At 38.7% G+C, this 9,134-nt stretch overlaps 1 pseudogene; it reads left to right on the top strand.

Moving 5' to 3' along the window:
• Positions 1-6,456: 6,456 nt before the first annotated feature.
• LOC122655367 lies at positions 6,457-8,135 on the top strand (annotated as a pseudogene).
• Positions 8,136-9,134: the final 999 nt, after the last annotated feature.

Here is a 9,134-nt window from a genome sequence, read left to right as displayed (position 1 = left end):
AATATTGGTTCACTAAAAAACCAAGGCTATATCTGGAACTCATACAGTAAATTAGCTTTTGTTCTTTCAAGTTTTGTCATAATTGGTATTGTTCTACAGTACCTAATTAAACAAGAGTAACTAGTTGGTTCACCTAATCATTGTATTTATTTATTTTTGCTAAGAATCAGCAAGTAGACTATATATATTAAATAGGGAAAACTACACTGTCATCCCCTGAGGTTTGTATAACATACAGAGTGACCCACTGTGTTTCTAAATTATATAGTCACACCCCCTGAGTGGACGGTGAGTGGACGATGTTAAATAATATATTTTAAATACCAACTTTGCCTTCTTCTAATATCCTGTTAAAACTCAGTGGGAAATTCCTACTTTGCCCTCCGATTATAAACCAAAACCAACAAATCCTTTGAAGTTGCCTCCATCGCTGACCTGCAACTCCATCGCTGAACTGCAACTCCATCCCTGACCTGAAACTCCATCGCTGAACTGCAACTCCATCCCTAACCTGAAACTCCACCGCACAGGTATTCATTTATACTTCTATGTCTTCTCTCCCGCATCTATTCTCCCTCTATTCTCTCTCGGATTTTTTTGTCTCTGCTCTCATTCATTCGCTATTAACCCTAAAAAATCTGCAAACCCAAACTTTGAAGGTATTCAAATTATACATCTATGTCTTCTCTCACTCATCTCTTCTCCCTCTATTCTCTCTCCGTTTTCATATATGTTTCTCTGTTTTTCTGCTAAATAGAAAGCTAGGATCTATGATATTTTGGTTTGGAGTTGCATCTGGATTTTTTGGTTCGGAGTTGGATCTATGACAAATTGAGATTGATCCGATGAGCTGAAATAGTAGAACAACAAAAATACCCAAATCTGGAAACGTAAGACCAAGAAATTGGGTGATTTTGAATAGCAAATGTACCTTAGGGGCAGACCAACAATGCCTGAAAATTTGATAAAGATCAGATGGTTGGATCCTCCATAATAACCACTCGATCTGAGAATAAAATCCAACAAAAAAAACAGATAACCGCCTGTAATCTTGAAGAAACTGTATTGTAGATTTAATAGGGCTTTGATCAGGCCCAAAAACTAGTCGAGTGTCCTTCCAAAAGGGATAAATAGATCCCCAAAACAGTAATGTTAGAACGCTAGCTTGATGTAAATAACATAGAACTTGTTGCTACCTCAAATAAAAACAGGGACTGGGCGACACTCTTATGCGGTGACAGATATCATCCCTTGTAGATCGATGAACTAAATCTTCATGAAAAGCCAGACAAATGCAGTAAACCCTAAATCGAGATGGTTGGATGCAACAAATAAGAACCCTAATCTGTTTCGAGTAACAGGGCAGGCGAATGGGGTGGGAAGGGGGTAAGCTCACACCCCTAATAGGGGTGTAATAGTCATTTTAGGTCATGAATTACCAACACCGTACCACTTAACGAGAATGATATAACGGAGTGGGGCTGACTGTAACAACTAACCAAAACTCAGGGGGTCGCTCTGTATTTTATACAAACCTCAGGGGGTGATAGTGTAATTTTCCCTATTAAATATCAACAAACAAAATAATGGGAGAATACACCTTTGAGCTGCTGCTATTCTACCTTCGGCATGACCATCAGCAGAAAAGCAACCCAAACAACAAGAAAAAAAAAACCACCCAAATAGGTTAAGAAAACCTATATTTGAGTCTCAATTGAGCATCCCAAGATATATCACCAACTACGAAAGAGGGCGGTGCATTCCAAATTGTTGAAGACATAGTCTATGAAATTTATTAAAGATTGTAATTTTCTTATCTTTAATGAAATTTCAATATTACCTATAAAAAATAAAAAATTAAAAATTTAAAACTAGTTGGGAACCTAGTCATTGCTATGACTATCGTAATTTAACATAGATGTTTACAGGTAACTTAAAATCAATTACTAAAGATATTTGAAAGCTACATAGTGTTAAGATATATGAATAGAGGGAAATACTAATACATCAGAAGTAATAAGTTAGTCTAATAAAGATTTATAACTTTTTTTTGGGTACTACTAAGTGTCACACAAAAAATGGCCTGCATATAATGTTCATTACAATAATGATTACAGTAGACCTTGTTAGGAATTAACAACGCAGCGGAACAGTGATATGCAGAAGAAAAGTAAAGAAGAAGATCACACACACAAAACACAGATTTATGTGGTTCATCTAAGGTGGACTACGTCCACGGCCGAGCCACTATTTCGATGATATATATAATCCCCTATATCGCGTCTCGTGCAGTACCATATAGAGAAACCCTAATCCTGCCGATATTGGAAAGAATCACCACTACTTCTTAGGTTAAGTTGAGATCAGGCTTCACCAATAAGAGACCTTTGGTTGCATTCAGATTTGAGAAGGGGTTAGGATGATATGAATCAGGTTTCTATTATCCCGGGGTTATTTCCTGGCTTTATTTTATGGGAAATTTGGAATAGGAGAAATAAGAGGATGGTGCCGCCTAGGTGAAAGGTGCGAATCGGGAGAATCGAGAATGATAGAATTCGTCACGGAGTTGATTAATCGAACAAGAACAAAACCATTGCAAAAGGGATACTCTCTTGAGATCCAAAGCCTAATAGTCTCAAATCGTATTCAACTTTCACTACCCCCAATGCCAAGGTGGCTTACATATATGTATAAAAAAAGGAGAGAATAAACATTGCTGAATTAAAGAAACTAAATAAAAATAAAAAATTCGAAGGCAGCCTAAATGCTGAAATAATGAATGGGCAAGGAGCCTCCATGATTGACTTTCCTCCATTGGATGTATGCTAGCTATGGATATGGGTAATCTCCTCCTAGCTTCTTTCCATAACCAGAAGGGGTGAAATCTTTATTCTAACTATTATAGAACTTTCCAAAGTTGTGAGAATCCTTTTGATTGACTTTCCACAAATCAAGAATGGAAAGTCTTCATTAGTATTGTATTCATTAGGTAAGTAAATCAGTCACTGCTGAGTTGGCCTCCTATATGATGTGGCTGTCACTGATCAAGGAGATTAGTGATGTGGCAAACAAGCAAGGGCGTGTGGCCTTGGTTCAGTGCAGCTCGTTCTTGGCCTTGGCTATCCTGGCCGATCTTCTCAAGGACTTGGACTTGGTTGTTGAGCTTGGTTTGGCTGTGCATGGTCCTCCATGCTGATTTGGGCATTGCCAAGTTGATGGGTTGCTCCATCTCTACACTTGCAAAGAGGGTGATGATGAACATTGACCCATAACAATGGTAGTGTTCCAATTTGAGATTGCATCATTCCTTCCAGGTTAAAAAAGAGTTCATCCTCAAACTCTTGGTCCGATCAATGCTTGTTGTCCACCAGGGTCGAATGGAAACCAAGCAATGTCATTGGTATTATCTCCAATTAAATATAATATAATTTGCAACACAACTTCAGATTTGATAAAGATAGCAATTGTGTTCACGGTTCGAATAAATGAGGCATTCAAATATAGCTTGTTGACCATGCTTATACTTTGAATAAAGTGAAATAGAGACGGAAAAGAAATAACAGCCAAATACGGATCATCATTCGTATTGGCAATATCGATCCATTGGAATGTGTCTCCATTCATCTTCTCTCCTACATCGTCTACGAATAAATAAAGAAAGTGGTGCACTTGCAATGGTTACAAATATGGATCTTGATATAGTACCGTGTTCATCGATTCCTTCACGAAAAAATCCCCGGAACAAAAACTGATAGACATGATGGAACCAAATCAAAGACTTGAGAAGTGATCTCCTCATCGGCGTGAAACTAAGGGTGTCAATTTGGAACCGTAACCGTATACCGAAATCGAAACCGCCCGTGTAAAACCGTACCAAACTGCATCGTTGCAAAAACGGTACGGTACGGTAACAGTTTTTACGATCATACCGTCGGTATATACTGAAACCGTACCGTTTTGGGGTATAAACATGTAAAAATGAAACCGTACCATTTTCGTATCATATATATATTGTTTTCATATACATACCGTTTATAAAAATCAAATTTATACCATTTTTTGTACCGTACATATACCATTTTCATACCATACCAAAACCGTACTGTATATATACCATTTTATATATCGCTTTCATACCGTACCGAAACCGTACCATAGCAGTACGGTTGCGGTATTGAAAATAGGGTTCTTAAACGGTACGGTACGGTATCGGTATTGGGTACCTATTTTTGGTACCATACCAAAATCGTACCGTATTACCGAAATCGTACCGTTTGACAAGCCTGCGTGAAACACCCTAAAAGTGCAAATGCTCAAGGAATTCAGAGAGATGATGAAACCATGCACGTGGACCCTGTTTGAGCCCATTTAACGAGAGATGAAGGCGACATACATGATTAGGGTGGTTTTTATCCTCAAAGCCAAGTGATTGTGCCATATAGACCTCCTTGGATAATAAGCCATGAAGAAAGGCATTCCTAACATGGAGTTTCTTGACAGACCCTCGTTGAGAGACGGCAAGGGAAATGACAGTTTGAATTGTGGTTGATTCAACCACCAAGCTGAAAGTTTCAGTTAAATCATTTCCCCACTGTTGATGGAATCCCTTAGTGACAGCCATGACTTGTAACATTCAAGAGAACCATTAGCCTTCCATTTGATTCGGTATATCCATTTATAACCCACTAGATTCATATGGGATTGATGTGGGACGAGAGAATAGGTACCATTCCAATAAAGTTTTAGGGGCTTACCCGGGTCCCAGACAATATTCAGGTTAAAAAAAAGAGAATAGGTACCATTCTACATCAACTCATTAAATTCATCGGCCATAGCTGCATGCCACTTAGGAAAACGATTAGCATTAGTAAGACAAGTGGGTTCAAAGGTGGTGGTCGTGGTATGAGCTTGTGGTTTGGTACGAGGCTGTAAAGTCATGGGATGACCACTAGGCATGGGTAGTGAAGAGCACATTAATGTGTGAAATCTTAGGGTCATAAGCATGCATTTTACTCACATTTTACGGAGCTACTTGGGTATTTTTCTGTGTGTTTTTAGGTTTTAGGTCTTTTTGGTCATTTTATGCTATCGGGAGCTGAATCTCCAAATTTACACGTAAAGCTGCCCAATATTTTTGCATGGCTATGTTCAGAGCTAAAACTTAGGCTAGATGGACGTGCCAGAATTCAAGTACGCATTCGTTTAGGCCATCATACGAGCAATTATCGTTTTCTAGCCGTAAAAGAATAATGGGCCAGAAATGAACTGAAACGCAAGCCCGGGCCAGTCTGCATTTTTAGAGAGTTATATTTGGCATCAAGGAAGACAATTATGATCAAGGGTTGAGATTTCTCCATGCCATATCCAGCCCATTCCAGCCCAGTGTTTGACATGCTTTGGACCTAGTGACGACATGTGATGCATGAATTTCACTCCTACACTTTCTCTCTCCTCCAGTTCAATTAATTAGTGCAATGACTCAATTAATGGTTCAATTGTTGAATTGGTTCAATTTATTCGAGTGGGTTCAAGTGAACCAAACCAAGATTTGGTTCTCATAAGTGATTCAACTATCAAGGATGGAGTAGCCAAGTTGGGACAAAGGAGGACTCATCAAAATCGTGGATTCTTGTGGGGCCAGAAGAAAGAGAGAAAAAAAAAAAGGGAAGGAAGAGAGAAAATCTCTCCTCCTCACCAAAACATGGACAGCAGCCCCACCCCCCTTTGCGTGAATGAAAAAAAAAAGAAAAAATAGAAGAGAAGAAAAATTAAAGAAGGATTGGAAGAGAGCATCAAGGAGAAGAAATAGAAGAAAAAAAAAATTAAATTAAAGAAGGATTGGAAGAGAGAATCAAGGAGAAGAAAGAGGGAAGAAGGAAAGTAATCGTGGACAGCAATTCCACCTCTCCTCCTATTTTCTGTGTCTCTCACAATTCCCTCTCCACGCTCTCTCCCATCCTCTTTCCATTTCACTTTTCCCTTTTTTTTTTAAATTATTTAATTATTTTATTTTTCCCTATCCCATCTCATTCCACGGTTCCCATCTCTCCTATAACTACCCACCATATTTCTCTCTTCCATATTTCCTAAAACCCCTCCTCTCTCTCCTAAAATCTCTCTCACACATACTGCCCCCAAATCCATCTCCCATCTCTCCTTAAAATCTCTCTCCCCTAATTTATCTCCCCTCTCCCCAAAAGCCCTCCACGATCCAATCTCTCCCATCACTCTCTCTCTCTCTCTCTCTCTCTCAATTCTCTACATTCTCTACGTCTCTCCTCCCCTTGATCTAATCCCCCTTGATCTAATCCTAGCCCTCCTTCTCACCTACTTTGTGTAAATCATTGCTCTTCATACATACACACCACAAAACTTACATAGCCTATAAAAAAGAAACCAGGAAGCTAGGCAGCAATCAAAAGTTCCAAAACAGTTGCAACTTGTATGGTTGAAATCATGTTTCCTTCAAACCCTCAATGGCTAAGCCTTGTAGGTACCATATGGCTTCAATCAATTGCAGGGACAAACTCTGACTTCCCAGCCTACTCATCTGAACTGAAGCATCTCCTCTCCATCTCTCAAGTGCAACTCAACAACCTTGCCTTTGCTTCAGACGCCGGAAAGCTTTTTGGCTTGTTTTCAGGCATCAGTGCAGTTTACCTGCCCCCCTCACTAGTCCTTCATGATTGGTTCAACAATTGGGTTCATAGGTTATGGCTTGCAATTCCTCATCATAGTGAACAAAATCTCTCCTATATCATACTGGAAATTCTTCATGCTTAGTGTTTTCTCTGGAAACAGTATTTGTTGGATTAACACTGTTTGTTATATAGTAATAATAAAAAACTTCAGTTCCAATCACCAAGCTGCAGTGGGATTATCAACAAGCTATGTTGGATTAAGCGAAAAGATTTATACTGATATCGTTGATGCAGTGTTCCCTTCATCGCGGATCAAAAGAGCCAAAGCCTATCTCCTTCTCAACTCAATCTTACCCATGGTGGTTTCAATGGTAACTGCACCACTAGTTAGAGAAGTCAAAAATGGAGAAGGCTGTAGAGTAGAGGAGGGGTTCATTGTTATTTTCTTCATAACCATAGCGACTGGAGTTTATGCCGTGTTAGGCAGTATGTCAATATTATCAAGCATTTTTTCGCCCTTGATTCGTGTAATTTGCATGGAATTTCTCTTAGCATCTCCACTGTTTGTTCCGGTGGTCACTAGGATTAAAGAGGAGGGAAGAGTTTCACATCATCCATACTCCCTGCAAGATGTGAAACTCTTCCCTCCTCTTTAATCGTAGTGACCACCGGAACAAACAGTGGAGATGCTAAGAGAAACCCCATGCAAATTACACGAATCAAGGGCGAAAAAATGCTTGATAATATCGACATACTGCCTAACACAGCATAAACTCTGGTCGCTATGGTTATGAAGAAAATAACCATGAACCCCTCCTCTACTCTACTGCCTTCTCCATTTTTGACTTCTCTAACTAGTGGTGCAGTTACCATTGAAACCACCATGGGTAAGATTGAGTTGAGAAGGAGATAGGCTTTGGCTCTTTTGATCCGCGATGAAGGGAACACTGCATCTACGATATCAGTATAAATCTTTATGGTGTGCTTATTGTTTTGTCAGGAGTACTGGATACATGGTTTCGAGGTCAGCATCTTTAGTTACACTTATGGTCCCAATGGCAGGAGCATTCTTCTTACTTCTTAATACAACATGTCTCACCATTTACACCAGCACTTGCATTATCAGCATCTGTACTGGTGCAATTACTTCCATAGCTGTCTCCACTACAACTGAGCTATTTGGGAAGAAGAATTTGCAGGTGAATCATAACATTGTGGTAGCTAATATTCCTATGGGTTCCTTTTTTTATGGTTACTTGGCAGAAATTCTTTATCAAAGAGGAGGAGATGGAGATGGAAGATGCATGGGATTTGAATGCTATAGAAGGACTTTCATCATTTGGGGATCTGTTTGCTCTCTTGGAACTGTTCTTGCTTTCATCCTATATATGCGTACTACCAAGACTTCCTTGTGGAATAGAACCACCTTAATTTGATGCAGTTTAGAGGGGTATCAAGATGGTGCTCTTCAAGTAATGCTGATGTACTAGTTTCAATATTGGTTCACTAAAAAACTAAGGCTATATCTGGAACTCATACAGTAAATTAGCTTTTGTTCTTTCAAGTTTTGTCATAATTGGTATTGTTCTACAGTACCTAATTAATTAAGAGTAACCAGTTGGTTCACCTAATCATTGTATTTATTAAAGATTGTAAATTTTCTTATCTTTAATGAAATTTCAATATTACCTACAAAAATTTAAAAATAAAAAATAAAAAATAGTTGGGAACCTAGTCAATGCTATGACTATGGTAATTTAACATAGATGTTTATAGGTAACTTAAAATTAATTACTAAAGATATTTGAAAGCTACATAGAGTTAAGATATATGAAGAGGGAAATACTAATACATCAGAAGTAATAAGTTAGTCTAATAAAGATTTATAACTGGTGAATACAAAATGTCACACAAAAAATGGCCTTCATATAATGTTCATTAAAATAATGATTATAGTAGACCTTGTTAGGAATTAACAGCGCAGCGGAGCAGAGATATGCAAAAGAGAAACATAGAGAAGATCACACACGCGCAAAACACAGATTTCTGTTGTTCACCCAAGGTAGGTTATGTCCATGGCTGAGCAATAAGTTGAGCTTCCACTATTTCGATGATAATGATACAAGCCCTAAGTCTAAGGGTGTCAATTTGGGACCGAAACCGGGAACCGTCCCAATACCATCCCGCTAAAACCCGGTACCGGACCGTCCCGTTAGTAAATGGGACGGTACTGGTATCTGATTTTGGTGCCGAATGATAAATGGGACGGGACGGGATTCCCAACGATACGAGTACCGAAATACCAATTAGGTACCGGATGGTACTGAAACTACTAGTACCGTTTAAAAAGAAAGAGTATATAAGATCTTTTTTTTTATAAAAAAAAAGGTATAAGAATTATAACGCATTAGGGTTTCACTAATTGCATTTTGAATACGAAGAGGAACAACAGGTCAATAGCCATAGCTTGAAGTCTCTCCTCACAGAATCTGC

Source organism: Telopea speciosissima, chromosome 3 (genome assembly GCF_018873765.1).
Source record: "Telopea speciosissima isolate NSW1024214 ecotype Mountain lineage chromosome 3, Tspe_v1, whole genome shotgun sequence".
In the NCBI taxonomy this organism is placed as follows: Eukaryota; Viridiplantae; Streptophyta; class Magnoliopsida; order Proteales; family Proteaceae; genus Telopea; species Telopea speciosissima.
Note: the sequence above shows the minus strand (reverse complement) of the source record. Positions and strands in the feature narration are given on the sequence as shown.